The sequence below is a fragment of the Calonectris borealis genome, chromosome 1, assembly GCF_964195595.1.
Source record: "Calonectris borealis chromosome 1, bCalBor7.hap1.2, whole genome shotgun sequence".
Lineage (NCBI taxonomy): Eukaryota > Metazoa > Chordata > Aves > Procellariiformes > Procellariidae > Calonectris > Calonectris borealis.
This window is the reverse complement of record NC_134312.1, coordinates 214,589,192-214,611,283: the sequence shown is the minus strand read 5'-3', so window position 1 is coordinate 214,611,283 and position 22,092 is coordinate 214,589,192.

The following is a 22,092-nucleotide window of genomic DNA, read 5'->3' as shown; positions in this document are numbered from 1 at the left end:
CATACCATTAGTTCACACACAACTTGAAAAATAAAATAAGCATAAATGCTTGGTCAAAAGAAAAGCCTACATTTCTGCATAATAATGAAAGAAATAATCGACAGCTGCAGCAGTCAGGTTTATTTGCTAAATGCATAGATTATAAAACTCGCATGACCTTAGCTACTTCATCTTCAATAGTCTTGTAGTCTTTTATCACTGTGCTGGTTTTGGCTGGGACAGAGTTAATTTTCTTCACAGTAGCTAATATGGAGCCATGTTTTGGATTTGTGCTGGAAACAGTGTTGATAACACCGGGATGTTTTCATTACTGCTGAGCAGTGCTTACACAGAGTCAAGGCCGCCTCTGCTCCTCACCCCACCCCACCTGGAGGTGAGGAGGCTGGGGGTGCACAAGGAGTTGGGAGGGGACACAGTCGGGACAGCTGACCCCAACTGACCAAAGGGATATCCCATACCATATGACATCATGCTCAGCATATAAAGCTGGGGGAAGAAGAAGGAAGAGGAGACGTTTGAAGTGATGGCGATTTTCTTCCCGAGTAACCATTATGCGTGATGGAGCCCTGCTTTCCTGGAGATGGCTGAACACCTGCCTGCCGATGGGAAGTAGTGAATGAATTCCTTGTTTTGCTTTTCTTGTGTGCGTCTTTTGCTTTACCTGTTAAACTGTCTTTATCTCAACCCACGAGATTTCTCTTTTACCCTTCCAATTCTCTTCCTGATCCCACCGGGGGGAGTGAGTGAGCAGCTGTGTGGGGCTTAGTTGCCAGCTGGGGTTAAATCACAACAATCATGCAAAAATATTCACTCAGAAAATCCTTATGCATATCAGAAATTAAATTTTATAGTTTTTAAGCCTTTTTAAGCCTAAGATTTGTTTGGGTGAAAAATCTTGGAGACTGTGATGGTCTTTTTTACATGAGGTGGACAATTCTTAGTATAATGAGGCACTAACCTCTGGCTGAAAGCTACAGGTACTGTTATAACAGAGGTCAAAGTTTGTTTGTTTTGCATAAAAACAAATTTCAGCAGTAAAATGTGTGCTAGATGAAGGTGAAATGAATGGTTATGGAGAAAAAATTAATATCATCAAAATGTAGCCCAGTTGGTTGCAAAAAATGTAGCCCAATTGGTTTCCCTTCTTCATAAAACTGAAAATCGCTCATGTGATTTGTTTACTGTCTTTTCCAGAACTAAATGCCTGCTTTTCAGCAATGTATGATTTATTGTGCATTTAAATAGACAAACTCTATGAACCACTAGAGATTAGTTCAGGGTCTGTTGAACAGAGCATAGTTGTTAAACAATGTTTTGAATAGGAACTTGGATTTATGTCTTTGAAATACACCTTTTGCTCTTGGTGAAATTTGAAGCCCATTTTTCTCCTGCTGACTAACTAATTATCCTTTTCTAATTTTGTCAACAAATCAACTTAATAATAGGCTCAGCTGTGTGCCAAACCAAGGATGTGGTTCAACAGTGTCTCTTAAATGGTGCTTAACTTGGAACATGTGAATAATAAGGGCGTTAAGCATTGTTTTATGAGAAAATAAATTCAGTAGGTAAGAAAGAGAGCATGAAATTTTGCATGAAGCGGAGAAGGTTGAATTTTATCTCTCAGAGGAAATAAATGGAATGGGCCTAATATATAAACAGGGTCAGTCTCATGTTTTCTTTTGATGAAACTAGAGGAAGTAATGACAAGAGAAACAGTCAATATGTCCTTTGCATTGGTTTTGCTGAATTATGAAAGTATTGATATGCTAACATGCTAAACCTGTTCTCAAGACCTTTGCTTCCATTTAGTGTGATTTATTTCACAGAACCACGTGGGTTTGGAGAGATCCTCAGAGGTCATCTAGTTCAAATTCATGCCCAAAGTAAGTCCATTTAGGGTTGCTCAGGACCTTATCCATGCTAATAAGGATATCTTCAAGGAAGGAGATGCCATAGCCTTATCATATGAATTAATATTTTTGGGTCTGAAGGCTGGGTTTCACTTCATCTCACATACATGTGAGCTTGTTAATGGGAATATATAATCAGTACAGAGGATTAATAACTCTAGCATTTTATTCTTCTTATTTTAAGAAAAAAATCTGCAGTGTATCTGATGAATCATGCTCTGGATTTGCCCTCTCTTCACTGACCATAAAGCCATCCCAGGTTACTGGTTCAGATGGATTGGCTATACCGTAAAAATCTAAAGTCAGGTAGGAGGAGTCTTTTGCAAATAGAAGTAAATAAAAATAAGTGTCTCTAGATTTTTCTAGGAATGCAAAAGTACAGTTTTAAGAAAAATCACCTTGCTGAAATTACTGTCAATTACTAAATCTGGAAGAAACATTTTCACTGATACACTAATAAAAGAGTCATGGTAATTCCTGAACTTACTCCAGTTGCTTTAAAGAACATAAAGCTGACAATGATTGTTGTCTCCGGGGCAACAATCAACTTTGATACTGAATTAATCACATAAACTCAAATAAAATAATCATGGAGGCAATCCAATCATATTTGACCCCCTAGTCACTGCAGGTTTCACCTTCATTACCCATTTCTCAGTGCCCTGACTGCTGCAGTTTACCCATATGTTGACCACCTGGGTTTCCACCATTTTCCTTAGGAAATATCATTGGGAAGATTTTCTTTTGAACAAAGGTCCTCTCTCTTTTCTTCCAGCTATAGCCCTTATATAAAAATCTCTTCTTTTGCTTATAGTTCATAAATGTCAAAATATTGTCTGTTAAGGTGATGGCAAAAATAATGGTAAATATCCTTCTCCTGAGGGTTGACACATCTTCCCTCACAGTTAATGTTGAAACTCCCATTGACCTCCATCATGAAAATTAAATGTTTAGTCATAAATTAGCCTTTTAATTATTCCTCATTATTCAGTCATTTCAGCCCCTTAATCATGAACTGTTTCCAGCCCCTTCCATGAACAGCTGCTAACTTGATTAAGATTTTTTTGTTGTTGTTTGGTTCCCCCACTGATTATTGACAGGAACAATCTATACACGGTATTTCAAATGCAAAGTACTACCCAGAGGAAACCCAAAGAAACCTGATCAAGGACATGACACCTCTGTATAAACAGCTTTCAATCATGTTTTCTGTAGTGTCACACTACAAGCTACTGCTCAATCTAATTTACTGCTGATGCCTTTTGGTCTCCCTTGGCAGTATTGTGGCATCTAGATTTCTTTTTGTCTCTTATGTACCTTAGGGTTTTTTTTGGCAGACTTATTACTATCTGTTTTTCCAAACTAAAGACACCAATTTACGAGACAGCTAAGGAGTTGCATACAAGAGCACAGATCTCACCTCTCAGCATGAACTTCAAGCAAATGCCACCTTACTGTTCACATATGCTGATTAAAGTTTAATAAAATTTGCCATGATTCAGACTTTCTGGCCATTTTCAGTGTTGGGTTAAATTGCATTTAGGATTCTGTCATGTGTTTGCAAGGAAGGCAAATACCTGATTTATTATTTTTATTTACTTATTTTTTGCCACGGTGTTACCACATTGTCTGCCCAGGGTTCAGATGATTTAAGTTAGAAATACAAGCCAGAATTACACCTGGAGGCTTAGGAGCCTGCTTAAGCTCTTTTTTTCTCACTGGCACACATTCTGTTTTTCATGGTCTGACAGCGTTTTTTAAGTCATGTCATATTTTCTTTTATTAGCTTGTTGGAAAAGAAGTCAATCCTAATTTACTGGAATTTTCCCCTTTTCATTTTGCATTGGTGGCCCACTGTCCTTCCCATCCCATTCTTCAAAATGTCAATGAACATGTCCTTATAACAGTAAAAATGGGACTGTTCTCATGTTAAGAACTTCTACCCCAAATATTAAGACTCATGTCTCCCTGAAATGACAGTACCTTCTCCATAAACAGTGAACCTACACAACAGGCTAGTGCAGCAAGTTAAGAATATCATATCTAATTGAAACCACAGGTGAAATATAGATCAGCAAAATGTAATTATCTGAACCAAACCTCTTCCAGGACACCTGGGTTATCTCCTGCTTTTACAGAGGCTGGCGTGGGATCATTAGTGACCACATGTAGTCAGAACCTCATTTTCCATCTCATCTGAAAGACATCACCTCCAGCAGTACAATAGCCAACACACATGCTGGGGCACAAATTGAGAGACAGTCTATTAACGGAAATGTTGACAGTACCTCTCATAGCACCTTGCTGTTTGTTGGGTACCTCTTCCAACATGACCCTGATTATGTGGCTGCAGGTAAATAATTTATGTTCTGTATTGGATTTCTGGGCCTGTGCCTGCAGCAGCTTCTGAGTGTTCTCTTAAAATAGCACCTCTTCCTTAAGCCATTCCCTCTGCTCTGTGAGTTCTCTGTCCTGCGCTGAAGGAAAATAGGAATCTGATCATTACAAAGAACCTTAAATGAACTCCTGCCACGTAAAGACATTTTATAAACTATTCCGCAGTCATAAAAGCATGGCCAAAATTGCATGGTCTTGCTAGAACATAATCACTCATTTCAAAGCTGTTTTTAATCAATAGATAATCCATATTCCCACTCTTCCAGTAGATTCCACATCCACTGGCAATCAAGTAGTTAAATATAAAAATTAAAGCTAGATTTTTTCAGTCATCATAGCCCTGTGAATTCCTGATTTCAGGCTATGACTGTACCAGTTACCCAGTCACTTGACAAAACATACGTTCCACAGTGTGGTGTTTAATTAGAGCTATTCAAGCTGTTAGTTATTTGCACTGGTAGAGAAAGAGGAAGATTAAAAACCAAAAACGTCTATGCAATCCCCAAGGCAGGTTGAAAGGATTGAATGAAGCACATATTTTTCCTTACACACTCCTGTGCTCCTGTGAATTTGATGCAGTTGTCAAACAATGTCACTTTGACACATCGTAGCACAAGATAATCAGATTACAATGAAAAACAATAAAAAGGAAATTGAGCTGGGTCATTCTTGACCCACTCTGTCATTCACCCTGGGGATCTTTCAAAGGTAGCTGATGACAGTGCAGCCAGAGGGCGATGTCCTTGAATAACTCAGCAGCTGCATCAAATAAGTCAGCTCTGCTTTCCTTTCATTGCAGTATTTTCCATGCAAATCTCATGTCTGCTGCATATTTGTCCTTCTCTGCCACTTACTTTTTGTTAGCCTTAAAGAGGAGGAAAACTACAGATGTGAAAGTGCAAACAACATTCTCATCACTGGGAAAATGCAAGAGGGTTTCATTTGCCTTAAAAATTGGTTATCAGTCTTTAGGTTATTGGACAAAATTCAAGATACATTTGCTAACTCTGGACTTGATAAGGAATGTGTTTTTCTCTCAGTACTACAAAGACTTGCTACCTCATTGGGTATGCAACCAAGGTGCGGTATTTTGCATTTTTTCTTAAGAAGTGAACTTGCGTTTCTTTTTAAGTTATCAATTAAATCTCATTCCCAAACCTGGAATTTTTCGAGTAGTTTTTCTTGGAGCCCCACGCCTCTCACAAGTAACAAGTCTGAAAACCAATGTCCAACTATCTACACAAAACCCCACTCTGCTCCTACCTTCAGCTGCCTGTGTGAAAGTCATCCTTATATCTGAGAATTTTTGCATGGTCAAGCACCTAACTCTCCGTCCATAAAGCCACAGGCATGTTGAAATGGCTGCTACTGCACATGTCCAGAAAACCAGAATTATTTATCCAAGCAGCATTGAGGCCAGGTTCCTGGGGTAATGCCCTTGCTGCACAGTGGTTTCTTCTGTCCCACACCCGGATGCTGCCTGTTTTAACTTGAGGTTGAAATTGCCTAAAACAATTTGGGATGGTCCTCGGATTTCCTGTATAGTCAACAGTTTGTAAAAAAGGCTAAACTTACAAAGCTCTGAATGATCTAGGATGACAGGACTAAACGAAAAGATAAAAAAAAAAAGAACATGTACTGTATTCCCCAGACAACACTGAATTGTGCTCTCTGTCTATGGTTTTAAGGCTTTCTTTTTCTAGATTGAACTAGTTAAATCAACAGGGCTCGCCCCTGCCCTATTATATTTCATGAATGAATTTTTTTTTTTTTGCATTCTCCCTGCCATCAATGTTTCCTCTTTTCTCTGTCACCTTAACCTTCATTGCAACTCTTTTTGTCACTTTGACATTCTTACTTCTAGGTGGCCTATAAGACATGCCAGATGTCCCACCACCTCTTCTCTTGTTTCTAAACATCTTTTATTCCATTCTTATAGATGTTCACAGTTGATTCCATAATCGTCTCTGCTTTCTGTGACAAGAGTTTGTTGACCATGACTCCATTAATAACACATAGGATGTCCCCACATAGGCACTTGACCCCTAGCTTTGTCACCAGAAAGTATATAAAACCTAGATCTAAACCTCTGTGTCTTGCTAATCACGTGGCTGAATAAAGAGAAGCTGAGTGGCTGTTGCAACAGAACCTTACTTCCTAGGATTACAGACAGGCATGTCCAATTTTTGTAGATGTTACAGCTGACTGATAGTTTTCAAAGGAAAATATTGTTTGGAAAATAGTTTTATTTCCAATTTCAATACTTTAGTAAGATTTTTTCTTTAATAAATTATGTTTGTTTGTTTGCTTCTTAATTATTTTTTCTAGATCCTTCTGGCAAGTACAGAGCTTATGTTTTGCTGGCAAGGAGCACTTCCAGTTCCCCACTATTTCCTACTCAATTCTCTTGTGCACTTCATAAAGGCACTTCTTCCATGCATAGCATACCTGGGAGATGCTTCAGGTGAGCCTCTTCTATTTAAAGATTAATGAGGGAAACAATGTTGGATACACCAGGAGGGATTTAGTAGCCTCTGGAGAGCGTTAATAGCATTTTAATTCTTGTTCAAATTGGAATCCAATAAAATTTTTCAGGAGTTAGGTAGTTGGTCAAGCCTCACAAATTTCTAATTTTCCCTTTCTCAGCTTATTTAATGAGCATATCTTTATACATAACTAATGACTAACTTTCAGTTGGATTAATTTAACAATACAACTCAAACTGTAGATCACTAGAGATTGACTCTCCTTCATGGAGAGATGTCAGTCATATCAGGACACAAGCAGGCCTTGCATATGAAGTTGTGCCCCACGCTCAGCACGTACCCTGACAAAGGAACAGCTTCTGGCCAACATTGGATCCTCTTAGAGGCACTTATAAGGGTTGGTACTGGATAGGAGGCTGACCATCCAGAGGGTTCTTGACAGGCTTGAGTAGTGGGCCCATGCGAAGGTCATGAAGTTCAACAATGTCAAGTGCAAGGTCCTGCACCTGGGTTAGGGGAATCCCTAATATCAATATAAACTGGGGACCGAGAAAAGCCCTGTGGAGAAGGATGTGGAGATACTGGTGGATGAAAAATTGAACACGAGCTAGCAATTTGCTATTGCAACCCAGCAAACCAACTGTATCCTGGGCTGCATCAAAAGAAGTGTGGCCAGCAGGTCAAGGGAGGTCATTCTACCGTTCTACTATGCTTTCGTGAGACTCCTCCTGGAGTACTGCATCCAGTTCTGAGGTCTCCAGTACAAGAAGGACATGGACCTGTCAGAGCACGTCCAGAGGAGGGCCATGAAAATGATCAGAGGACTGGAACACCTCTGCTATGAAGAAAGGTTAAGAATTTGAGTTGTTCAGCCTGAAGAAGAGAAGGTTCCAGGGAGATCTTATTGCAGCCTTTCAATATATAAAGAGGGTTTATAAGAAAGATGGAAAGAAACTTTTTTTACCAAGGCCTGTAGTGACAGAACAAGGGGCACCAGTTTTAATCTGGAAGAGGGTAGGTTTAGATTGGACATAAGGAAGACATTTTTTATGGTGAGGGTGGTAAGACACTGGAACATGTTGCCCAGAGAAGTTGTGGATGTCCCATCATTGGAATTTTTCAAGGTCAGGTTGGATGGGGCTTTGAGCAACCTGATCTAGTTGAAGATGTCCCTGACCTTGGGAGGGTGGTTGGACCAGATGATCTTTAGATATTAGGAGAAATTTCTTTACTGAAAGAGTGGTCAGACCTTGGAACAGGCTGCCCAGGGAAGTGGTGGAGTCACCATCCCTGGAAGTATTTAAGAGACATTTAGATGAGGCCCTTAGGGACATGGTTTAGTGGGCATGGTGTGTTGGGTTGACGGTTGGACTCGATGATCTTAGAGGTCTTTTCCAACCTTAATGATTCTACAATTCTATGATGCCACCCAAACCATTCTATGATTCTATGATTCTATGATTCTGTGAGTAATCTCACTACTCTAACTAGTCTAAAGGCTTCTGCAGTTGATAAGATTTATTCATTTTCACATGTAGTCACCAAACACATGATATAACTTCTTTCTGCTGTAGTGTTTGGTTATTCTCCTGAGAATTTCTCCCTCCTAGCCCGTTAACAAATATCTTTGTGTGTTCGTGTGTCTTCAGCCATTTTCCACTGCCCACCCTAAAGACCTCAAATTATCTGTTTTACTTTCTCCTGTTATTTGCACTTAATGTGCTGTTACAAAGAGAAGGTTTGAATGCAATTCATTTTTTATTCCTATTCATCTGCAAGTAACATAATCCTTTCAGTCATCTTTTAAAGTGTTTTTTCTTGCTGTTCTCTGCCACATGAATATCAGTCCTAGTACTTGCACACCTGAAAACAATTACTGCTTTAGGAGAATTGTTGTAATGAAAAAGGGAAGTAATTTCATGTTTTGTGGTGCTTTAACATCTTATCTCTTTTCTTTCATAAATTGGTTCAGGAAAAATTCAAAATAAGTTAAGACGTAAACCCATTCAAACACATTCAAAAAGGAATTCAGGAAAGTTTAAAATGAAATGAATCCCATGTGGCAGAATTTATGATGGTTGACCTAATAGATTATAGTGTTTCCTAGGAAACTTTTATGTTTTATTATGCAAATCTACAGGAACATGAATTATTGACCAAATAGACTCTTTTGAAGCTGCTATCAAGTCAATGAGTACTTAGGAACACTTCACCATGCACCTGATTGACAAAGCAGATAATAAGAGCTTCTTTGGAACACTATTGTCTATTGTGCCAAGAGATCTTGGTGCTCATACATGCATAAGTTATCTTTTTAATTTGCTCATAAATTCATATGCTATCTTTTCTTAGAAATTTGTTTTTCTTTTCAATAATCTAAAAACTCAATCCACTTTCATTTGTTTCTTGTAAACTATCAACAGAGGAATGGCTTGATACAACTCCATTTAAACAAAAACACTCTCAGAAATAATGACAATTCACTTTCACAGCAAAATCAAGAAGTTTTAAAGTATGTACTCCAAGAGGCCCAGAGTTGATTAGTTGTTAAGTGTTATACTTCAACATCATAAATTATCCAAGTATACAATCAAAGTATTCAGCATGCTAAATCAGAGGTGTCAAAGGTGTTCTTTCTCATATAGCATCCTGAAAGGTTTATGTTCATTTTCTTTTTGCTGCAAGCAGTGTAACCTGTTGTGTTAAGAAGGCGGCCTTGCCATCGGACTGTGACTGTGCAGCAAAGATCTGTCTGCTTTCTCTCAGCTGCTTCACTCTGGGCCAGATGGAAGGACTGAAAAGGGGAACCTTCCTCCTCTTTATAAAGGCAATAGAAGGTGCCCAGGTCAGGAAGGATCTCTGGAAGGTAGAGTTTGGGAAAATATAGTAAAGAGGAAGATGATAGTATGAACAGAGATCAGGAGTTCCTGACAGGACTAGGCTTCAGATGGGCTAAAAAGTAAAAAGTTCTTCCTAAGGTTACAGAGGGAATTGTTAAGATTTTATTGCAAGAGTTTGAGCCCCAGAAAGCTGTTGGTTTGAAAACAAGACTGAAGAGAAGAACCCACTTTTCATCATTTGTGCACAGGCACAACTGAAATACAAGAAACTGTTTAAACATATGATAAAACTTTTTTTTGTTGTAAGGGTGATTGCCCATTGGAACAGATTTCCCTGTGAGGTTGTGGGGTCTCCATCCCTGAAGAGAAACAAAGCCTGACTGCACATGGGCCTGGGCAACCCGCTCTAGCTGAGAGTGCTTTGAGCATGGGTTTGGACTGGATGTTCTCCAGAGGTGCCCTCCACCTGAAACTATTCTGTGATTCTGTGATTAACACAGCAAACTGAGAGAAAATGTTTTCCCTTGAATATTAACCAGTCCTTGTCCTGTTTTCTCTGTGTCAAGGATTTGTGGCGAGTTTGTGTTCCAGTAATACTTAGTTTTAGAGATTTGCAGCCCTCTTGGGAAGAGTTACGCTAATTTATGAAGATCTTATACTATTGTTTAGAATATTTTTGTTAAATTCTGCTTCAGGGTTATTCAGATCTGTTTTCAGGACCCGCTTTCCCACTTTAAACATTTTTTGTACAGGGCAGCTGTATATTCTAGGACTGTAATAGAAAACAGTAACAGATCTTTAAATGCATCAACATTATCCGGCACCTATAATTAGCTATCACAGGGAGTTAACAGCATTATTATTACTCTAATTAATAAATTATGTTTTCCTACCTGAGCCCACAATGTCCATTTGCTAATGCCAGTACTGCTAATCTGTGACGGCCACCCTAGTGTCCTTTCAATATCTATTGTAATAAGGTTCTCCATTGAAGCCTGCTGTGATTGTTGATGTGCATTATAATACCAGCTTAATTACTAAACTACTGAAATGTACATGTTCATATATGCTTACAACACTGAAGCTCTTCCTTTAGGTAACTGATAGCAACATAAACCAAATGCTTAATATGTACTACCAAGAGAAAGGGAGGAGGAAATTTGAAGTTTTTCTTTCAGTCACTTTCTAGCATTTGGTGGGGTGATATTTTATACTATGAACCCTAATTTTGGAGTAGATGAGACATTTTTTCAAGATGAATGAATACTTCACTTAGGAATTGCTGTTACAAGTCCCCTTCTTTCTCCTCCATTTCCACATTTCCACATTTTAGTGATAGATATATCAACTGGCAAATGCAGATGGGAAAGTCAGGTGTTACCTGTTGTTCATAATATTATCATTAATATGTTAGCAACAAAACAAAAGGCACTTTACAGGTAATGACAGGGTATTCACACATTCCCAGGAGTTCAATTTTGATCAAGATAATCAACCCAAGACAAGAAAAATCGTTACTGTTCTATGCAGCTCACATTTTTCTAGCAGTATCATGCCATTAATGTGCTGTGGGGAGATGCAGAGTGACTGATCATTCCAAAGAGGATGGGTACATTGACTTGTACCTTAACCCTGATCTATTACTAATACTCTTTTGCCTCAGAAATGTACTCCTAAGCAACTTGTTGTATAGATTTATAACTTTCAGGCTAAAATATACATAGACAGTTATATGTAAAGAGGTGGAAAAACATGAGCTTTTTCTGGGAAAAAAAAAAAAAGGTTAAGAACTTACTCATATGATATAAATGAAGACCTTGCATGAAGTTGTATTAGAAGAGCAAAGTCCTTAATGGATGCACTACAACTGTCAGCAACAAAGCTAACAAATGCTGTGTGTTCTTCATATTGCAACATACTACAATTCAAGGTACGAAACAAAACCAGTTAAGACACTGAAAAAAGTCTTGCTGAATGCCTTATGCTACGGATTTGGCATAATGAAAAGAAGGGAAAAAAACTGTAAGGGGCCTTGCAGAGAATTTCTCTAAATCCTACTCCATATATTTTTGTTGTTTTATTTTCACAAACTGGCTATCATCTTTCATTTTCAGTTCAGAAAATGAAAACTATATGTGCAATTCATCAAAGTTTCAACTGAGCACTTAATAACTCTGTCAGTGATTTCCTTGTTTACTAGATCCTCTCAGATGTTTTTAACTTTGCCTGCTTATTTTTTTTCCTCCCCTTAGCCTCCTAACACAATACAAAGAGTAATTTAGCTTATTTAATCTAATCATTTTCAGTTATTTACTCATGAGCAGTCCTTAATTGCACTTGGAGTAGCAGTCCCATAAAACTGTAAATGCTACTACTTATAAACGTATTTTTTTAATTACACTATCACTATTTGGAAACTCATGCTTTCCTTTTGTGTTAGACAAATTTCAGAATTTAAGTGCAGCGTTAAGTGCTGAATCTTAAACTGTATAAACTCAGTAAAGCCATATTTGGGAAAGTAACTTAAAGAAAAGTAACAGCAGACCAAATATAATTTTGGCCCTACACCTTTATTGTTAAATTCCCATTTGCTTCACTGGAAATTCTGATGAATCATACTAATGCCGAAGAACCACCAGCTAACATCCACCAGTTCACAATTATGTATAGACAACCAGACCCAGAGGTTAAAAACACATAGAAAATTGCTTTCTTCACCTCTGAATGCTCAAATGCTGAAAAGCATTAGTCAAGTATGTTTCTTAATAAGACATTAATAAATCTGAACACTGTCAAAATATTAAAAAATGAGATGTTTTCTGTCTTCCAAATACTCTCTTATTCTAAGAAAAGAAACTAAACCTTAGGCAATCATTTCATTATAGATTTTATAAAAACAAATACATCTTTGTTACTTTGAAACAATCACCTAAGTCATGTGGCACTGCAATTTATACCTTCAGAGAGTACCATCTGGTGTTAAAAATCCAATACTGCAAAGACGGACACCACTTTCATCTGGTTAAATGGCTTCAAGATTTGTGAGTTTTTTTGTGATTAAACCTTGCTCTCTTTTTCTGGGCTACCGATGATGACAACTTCCTTCTGTCTTTTGCAAAGAAAATTATTTCATGGAGAAAGTAATATGTATACACACAGTGTTGGTGTAGGAGCATGGAAGAGTCTGATTAAAACTAGGAAGAGATATATCAACATAAGTCTATTTCTGGAATAGTCAAAAATAGGGAGATCCTATTTCAAAGTTTTTATGTTTGGTTTTTTTTTTAATGATCTAATGGGAATAGAAATTGTTATTTCAAATTATGGTTGTTACCACAGTTGTTACACTTTGTTGAACTTACCACGGTTTTGTTGGGTTTTGTTTCATTTGCGAACTCTCACTGGCATGACTTTGAAACACATACTGAATTTCACGTTTCTTTTTGTCTTCTCTGTCTCTCGTCATTTTCCCTCTAATCACAATGATAGCACACTGTGCGGGATGTTACTGTACAGGAGTGTTACAAACTCCATTGATTAGGATCATCCCAAGCTGTTTTGGCAGGTACGAGTGTTTTCATAATTTGGCTATTCAGATTGTGAACCCCACAACCCTACAGACCTAACCTGACAGCTGCTCTACACTCACATTGTTGGGAGCAATCACACCGAGCAAAGTAATTACAGAAGGTTGTGTTCAGAACATGCAGTGCAGGGTTGTGCTCACACAATTCCAAAGGATGATATTTTTTTGTTTCTAAAATGGGTCCATGTCATCAAGCTTGCTGAGTAGGACAGCTTGCTACATGCTGTGCTCTCTGACAGTAGCACTGCTGTAAGGTGTTTATCTGCACCCTTCATTCAGTGGTACTAAAAGCAACGGGGCGACATCAGTTCACGTCTGTATAAATGTAATAATTACAGCTACAGTCACAGTTTGGCAGTTTCGGACAGGTTTCTGCTCAGGAGGAAGGGTCCTGTTGCTCTTTGAAAATAACATTATCAGCCACTAAAATTGGTTGATTGCTCTGTCCTGTCCACTCAGGAGTTTTGAGACCAACCTTGCTCTTGCTCCTAACAGACTATGTATACTATGTTTTTATACTCATCTCACTAACTATGGGTACTTGCTTACTATCATTCTCAATTAGATAATGAGGACATCTAAGACGTAGTGCATATGAGTAAATTATATTTTTCCACTGAGAATGAAAGGTACCTAGGACTCTAGTTCAGGTAGAGATGTCTGCAACAGTAGCCTCTATATTTACTACCTGTATTGTCACTGAATTATTAAGCACCCAGTTTTTCTTCTGTTTGTTACCTTCCAAGATGGGTATAACAGATGGTATTCTTTTTTGTCTGTGTTATGTTCCTATTCTATTCCTGTCGATATGCACGCTTATGAATGAATTTCAGCCTGTCAGCCTTGCAGAACACTCTGCGAAGAACATGAGTATTGCAAATAGGTACTGATACACATTGGCATCATTTGTTCATTTATCTCAAAGCAATCATAGTGCGTTCAACTAACGTGTACATACATACCAAATTAATAGGCAGCCTGCCACACATCAATCAAAACTTTAATATATTGTTCCCTCTCAGCTATTCCACTCTCCCACAAACCTGTTCCCTCACTTAAATCAACTCATGCCACAGACACATCGTGGAAATACATTTAAAAGTGAACTTAGTGTTTGAAGATCTGTGTTGCACTAAAGTTGTTTCACAGTATGCTAAGACTAGTTTTTTCTGATTCTTAAGACCTGCTCAGCAAGAAATCCTTTTGCTGTGCAGTAAGGACCAATGCTTGTTTGAAAGGCAACTGTTTGTTCAACAGTATAACCATGTACTTTTATGAACATACTCCTTAGGAATATTTTATTTTTTTTTCACTTAGATAAGAAAACAGATACCGTTATATAGAACATGCCTTCCCTAAAGGCATGTACTGAATAACCAAAGCTCCAGTTGTTGTTGAACTGCTTTCTGCAGTTCTAGGAGCAGGACTATGTTGCTGATCTACCTCCTGCTTTTCCCTACTATTTCTTAGTAGCTTTCCCAGGAGGGAACTACAGCTCAAAGAATTATTGATCATTTCTTTTTCCTCTTTATTTATTTCATATGTCCCTGCTCAGTGGAAATTAATTTTTTTTATGACCAAATTATGAGTCTAAGTTATTGCTCTTACATCGAGAAGTCAAGGATCCTTCTATGCACCATCCCTAATACTTATCTCTTCCGAAAGAAAAGTACACAGATATGCATCATGTTGGCTGTAAAGGATTTAAGTACAAGACTTTTACTTTTCCTCATGGTCTTGCAGGAAAATTTTAGTGCTAGAGTGGTTTTGATTTTGCTCCAGATTCTTTTGAAAGGCTATTTGGCCATCTGGCATAACATCAACCCAAGATTCAGGAGATATCTAATGGGATTTAGCTAATTAGATACAGATTTATACATCTGAGTTATCACATCTTTATAGTCCCCAGAGAGAAATGGGCAATTCTGTGGTAAAATTAACTTTATCCCTTTAAAGCAGATATTTAAAAATCTCTTCATTGACCGTGGAGATCTACAAGAACACGCAACAGAGGCTAACTCAGATATAGTCACAAATTTATAATATAAATCCCAAACCTACTGTATTTTCTTAGTTTTGCCTTTAGTGAGTTGCTTTGCCCCTGTATTTCCACTCCAAACTTTTTGCCCTGTGATTTGTAACACCATTTTTGCTCAATGTGCGGTCTTTGTTCCTCTGAATTTTCAACTAATAGCACCTTCAGTGCCCTTAATCTGGCCATGCCTTACGGAATAGTATATATTTTTGTTTATAATTACTATTTCTTTAATTTACTTTAACAAGTGTCCTGTGTTTCTTTACTTGGTTTTGCTCTTACAGGATACTTTGTTCTGGTGGTAGGTAAGTTTTGTTCATCCTCCTGGATCAAAAGTCTCTTCAGTAGTCAGATTCTCCTGCAAGGAGTTGAATGACTTGGCATGTCTTCTTTGATTATTTTCTTCCTGTAGCATTAATAGGGTGCAGCTTCAGGCATGGTTAGTTCCCCAGGCCCTATTCTAAGACAAATGCCAAAATAATAATAGAACAGCTTATGTCACTTTTCCTCATCTCTATTAAAATGTCATCCAAAACCATATGCTTTTCCCCCCTTGCCTATCCCTCTTAGTTTTTCTCTATTATTTACCTTATGACTAAATACTTAATTAATTCTGGGTACATTGTGTTTACACATTGTTTTGTTTCATGCTGCCGTCTGTCTCATTCTGCTGGGTGAAGCACATGGGGACAAGAGCTTCTATCAGAATCCACTGTTTAGAAAAAAGCTGTGTTGTGCTGGTGCAATATACAGCTTGTAAAATATAGTATTCTGCAGAAGTTATACATATACCAGGGAAACAGAGGCGTAGACACTGATTAACAAAAAACAAAAATTCCTATCAGTGTGTCTGTTGCAGGGAAGAGCAGGAAGCTGAAAAAACCCTAGGTCTCTTGCTTATTTTTTAGGCCATTAACTAAAATAAGATTTTTAAAGAGCATTGAAAATATGACTGAGCAGGTTCAAGGTTCTAAATAAGCCTCCTTTTGTTACTAACTTTCAAACTTTAATAATTTTGTCAAGTTTTTCTATGACTTGACAACTCTTCCCCCCTACCTTTTCAGGTGCTTCTCCATTTCTACGTTTGCTCATGGTTGCACCGCTGACCTTTAAAAAGAGCTGGATAACAGGAGTGCATTAACAGCTTCTGTAAATATGTACTGTCATTCAATTGGATGCATTTCTAGTTCTTTAGGAAGCCATGTGTAATGAAATATGTGATAGATTAATGTTGGTGATGATACAGTTTAAAGAATTCTCTCCTTCTCTTTCATGCCCCGTCTCCTTCCCCTTATAAAAATGCAAAGAAGGAAAAGCTTTAGCAGGATATCATTCTCTCACCACTGAGAGAAGTTTGACACAAGGCTGATTTCTTTACAGGCAGAAGTCCAGCTGCCTGGGCTGACCTTCTACCTTCTAAGCTACATATGAGCAATGACCCATATGGAGGAAGAGGTCCCTATGCTCAAGTCTCCAGAAAGAAGCTTTGTTTAGGAGAAACCGAGTAGGACTCAGCTTCACAAAACCTGGGTTCCCTTCTTGCCACTGGAAGGTAACGTAACCTCAGGGAAGATGCCTTAATTCTCAAAATTTTTGCTTGCACTCTATTTACACTGTAAATCCTTTTAAGCAGGTGGTAGTCCTTTATAGCCTTTCTGTTATGCGCGTTTGGGTGATACTTCTGCAAGACTACTGGCAGTATGATAATTCAAATAACAACCAAGAAGAGCACATATATTTCAATTTTATTTTCCCTTTAAAATCTCAAAAGCCTCAAGGGGCAGTTAACTAGTGTTTTTATTTGTTCTTTAGAGAGTGTTCAGATTGATAACTGCCATACATGTGTCATTATAGAAAACTAACATGACAGTTAATTAGCTTTGTGAACCTCTCCCAAGATTTTCATCATTTAAAGCTATTTGTGTATTTCATGTTTCGCACTTAGAGCCTGGAGATATTCACCTGAAGTGTTTGGGCAGTTGAAAGCTGAGGAAAAACTAAATTTGAAACCAAGGGTCAGCAGGTTTAGTCTTTTTCATCATTGCTGTTTGACTGTAGCTGTAGGTAGGAGGAAAGAAATCAAGGGTGGGATAGAGCGTGCAGATGGGCTAATGCAACAGCAGGCTGGAACCGATGAGACTACTTATAGCCCTCCTGCAGTCATTAGGATGGGTTTGAACAAGGCGTTTCAAGGAAATTGGTCAGAATCAGAACAAAATGTATGACTGTACCTTCCAAGGGAGAGAACTGAAACCTGTCTGTCCCAGAGCCTGACTGATTTTAAGTAGTACAGGAGTGTTCATATAAAGAAATAGAGTGGGGCAGGGAAAAGAGAAAGGGCAGGTTCTGCTGAGGAATATCAGGATCAAGAGAAGTTGTCTGAAGCAAAGAGACAGTCTTTCAGACACTAGCAGATGGTATTTGTGGCTGAGTTACCACAGCAGAGAATAAAGTGCTGTTGGGGATTAGAAAATGTGTAAATCAGAACAGAAACAGGCAGCTCGAGGGACCAGAGATAACTGCACCTTAAAATGTGAATAACTAGAGAGAAATCTTTCAGGGAGACCATTTTTGTAGGGCACTCTCAGGCTGTCTGTACTGCTATATTAAACAAGATCAGGGCACAGACCTAAACATTAATACGTTATTGCATGTATCCAGGTCTATTTTCATTTAAGGACAGAGAGAATAGCCAGAATGTTCAGAGTAATGATTAATATTATTAATGGTGATCTGGAAAAGAATTAGAAAATAATTTTAATCAGAATTTTCAAATGTTAAAACCAGAAAGGACCAGTCACCTACATGGAGGAATTGGGATGATTTGATAAATCAAATACCACTATTTTAATCTATCTGAACTGAAGAAAGTGCTAGCGCTAAGAGGAAGATATACAAGCCATCTTTGCCAAAAAAGTAATTATCTTGTGGAAGGCAATGAGTGGTATCTAAGAAACTAATATGGTTTCCTTCTGTACTGCTATAACCATCAGTGCTAATGCATTTCTTGGAAATGTGAACAAGATTTGACACAAAGATGTTTTATTGTGGGAATCAGTGAAACCAAAGGAAACTTTACCAACCAAGCTCTTCAAAGAAGTATTCTAATTTGATAAAAAAATTCTTTTTTTCTTTTGCTCACTAAGGTCAAAATATGTTTTTGCACAGCTACCTGGTGAATAATCAAAGTTAGAGCTATTCCACACACTGATTTCTATGGTAAACATCCCTCGGTCAAACATCAGGGGATTTTTCAGCAAAACATGCCAGATTTAGTGTGGATATACTGCACATGATGGAGAGAAGAAGTTCATCCTGGAGAATTCTGTCACAGCAGTAGTTCTTGGTAAAATGATATGAGAAAATCAATGCATGGGAATAAATATGAATTGTTATCGAGTTGGAAAGCAGTGTGTTTATGGATAGTAGTAGGACTCAGGACACAGAAAGATGTGTACAACTTTTTCCTTTTACAAGGCGAAGATGCAGAAACAGCAGAAAGGAGAGGCCAACAAATAGTTAAATCACGTTTCAGTTACCAGCAAACAAAATATGACAAGCTGTAGCTTGGATTTTACATTCATTGTTGGGAGTTAATTATTTTCTGATGAGCTGGGGTCCTAGTCTGAGAGCAGATTTATAACATATGGAGCTTAAGAGAACTCAAGCGTCAGAGTCTAGTGAATACCATTGAAAACCTTGGCTTTAACTTCTTGGTGCCCTGTTCATTCCCACCAGAGCTTTACAGCCCTTGGTAAAATCTTTATGAGTCTTATTTCCCTCCTGCACTAAGCCGAAGCAGCACAACTACTAGCGTCAAGCCCAGCACCAAAATATAGCAGTGCAGGAAGAATACACTAGAGCAGAACTTACGCTGCATTTGCAGAGAAGTCCTCAATGGGGGTTTTGCTGGTTATCCCCAAAGTTGCAGAGAGGCATGCAGCAATTCAAGCTGAACATAAGAAGCAGCACACAGAAGTCCTGATATTCAGCTCCTCTGTGATTTCATTCATGAGAGGAGTGGTGAGAAATTATTGTGAAACTATGTGCTCCAACTCTTCTTTTCACATTGGAGTTGTTTGAAGCAGATTTTTTTGTGCTGGAAAAACATGTTCGGTGAATGTGTTGCAGCGTCTTGTGCATTAATGTACCTATGCAGCGGTGGTCAGTGAGGATTTCACTTGCTATCCGCAAGCACGCAGAGGTGGTTGTGTGGCAGCTTGGCTGAGCGTAAAAAGGGATGTTACAAACTCTTTTATAAGGTTATGACTTTTTTTTGTGTCCATATTTTCCAACGCACACTAGCAAGATGAGAACATTTAGTTCTTACTATCTTCATAATAGATAACCTATACTGCTCTCTTTGTTGCTACTCCCACTAGCTAAAGAACAGTAGTGTTGAAGCTGTACAGAATTGACACTGTCAAAGCACTGGTTTATTGCTAAGTATTAATGATGTCTGTAATCCTCCTAACTAATCACATGTATCTGTAACCATAAATAGAACTACGTCTTTTTCTGCTACAGTGTCATTTATAAAATACTTCTGAATTTTCTTTCCTTCTAAACTTTGCTGTTTTGGGTCAGCTAGCCTCTTCCTATATATGTGTATAGTTTCACTAAGTTTATTGGAATTCCATCAAATCCTGTCATCAGTGAATCTGGCTATGCATTTGGCTTTCATTCAAACTGGCTAGGCCGTCCGGCTTTCATTGACTCTAGCTCGTTTTATGTAGGGCTCTGGCATTAGCACGATTAAGCATTTACACCTTGCCCCCTTTAATTATCTGACTCCTGGACTGTGATAGGTACAGTATTTTATGCTTAGCATCTCTACAAATGTTATGAACTCAATAGTGTGAGATCAAATAATTCAGTATTTAAACAGATTTCACGAATCACTTGCACAATAAAGGTATGGATTTGCATTCATGTTGGAATGTGGTCTATAAATGCAGAATTACTTGTATGTATAACAGATGATTGAAACCATTAGAGAAATATAAATGTGAAATTCTTTCTTCAGAAGTTTAAGACCAGAAATCTTTGTGAGAAAAGAGAAAGAACTGGGAGGACATTATGCATTTCAAAAAGCTTTAAAATAAGCTAGAATATGCTAATGATATCAAAGAATATTTCACCCGATTAAGGTTGCTTCCATGCGGTAAACAGACATTCAAGGATGTCTTTGTAGCAATTCCACCAGATTATTTAACAGTTTCTACACAAAGTGAAAACATAGCCCAAGATAAACCAAACTGCTCTCTAATTTTGCTGTGGTGTCTTTGGAATCACATCAAAGCAAACTTTTCTTTTGCCACCCTTCGGATATGAGCAACAAAGTACTTTTTTTTTTTTTTTAAACTGCATGCAATCTGTTCCTTTTAAATGACCCTTTTTTGGAAACACCCGTTTTATTAAATAAGTTGGAAGTTAATTGCAGTCGTTATAATCGCCTTAGATTCTTAACAGTTTAATTTATGTTTGTGCATGCAGCTGTTGGGATTGACTGAAAAAGTACAAACCCACACAGCCTCACACAACATTCTCTTGATTAAGAATCTATGTCTTCTAAAGTAACAATAATGGATGAAGCTGGTGGCATCTATGGAGAAAAGGCCATATGCCTGAGATGCAGGCAATGCTCAGAAGAGACTAGAAAGGTTTCTAAAGTAATGAAGGAACAGCTTTATTGGCAAGTAATTACTTAAGAGAGATGAAAACAAATTCATGTTACTGAAGCAAGTCAGTCACTCGTGCGACTAAGTGGGTGTAGCAGACATGCCATTTTTGCTTATGCTTTTTAACAGGAAGGAAAAAAAAGTCCTTTACACAGTGACAAATCACTATGAAGCATAGAAAAGATAAAAGAAAAAGTAGCAAGTGGCACCTGCAGTGTAATTGGGGAAAGTTCACGTACAGACAGTAAACCAATTTCTAACCTTAGCGACAGTCATGAAACCCCTCTGGAGGGTAGCCAACAGTAAATTTTTAATGCCTCCAACCTGTACCGCCTGTCTCAGTCTGCAGTACTGCTTAGTCATGCTAATTTTTCCCAAAACATTTTTGTCTTTTAAATGAAAGTATTCTTGGACCCTGCATTCTGGACTCTGCTTTCTACTGTCTCCTTGTTATCCAACATCCTGCCTTCTATTGGCAAGCTCTCCAGATTTCTCTGCCTTTTCACCCCCTTGAGAGACCTAAACAGTAAATTCACATGAATTACAATGGGTTTAATGGTATTTTCTTAAAAATCTCAAGGCCTAACTGCTACTGAAATAAAAGTGTGTCAAGTAATTGATGGTCTTAAGGAACTGTGGGTTCTCTTACACAGAGAAGATCTGGATCAAAACACATGTTTGACCCTTTCTGTCTTCCCTCAGTTGCTTTAAAGCCCTCAATATTCTGGGTCAGATTTTCTCCTAAAGAAAACTGATGGGATCTCCTACAGTCATCCTGAGCGACCTCCTTGCAGAACAAACTTCTTTGGGACTGTAGTGTCACTTTTATGTTGCTTATGATTGTGAAAATGGGATGGTCAAACAGTCAATAAAAATTATAGTCTATAAGACTTTGAAAATCACTTTACATGACTATGTACTTCCTTAGGAGCATAAAATAATTCCTGCTGAGGTCACAGAGGAAAGCAAAGCAGTGAAATTTTCTGTTCCTCATCCGCTGGCCAGATTAGCTCAAAATTGTGTTTCTTCACTTGCCTGCCAGGCTCATTAGCCCTTCTTTCTGCCTATATCACCTTTTGATTTTTATCACTAGCCCTCAGGACTCATCACTTGCTCAAAGGCCTTGTTTTCTGAAATACTGTCCATGGGTGCACTAG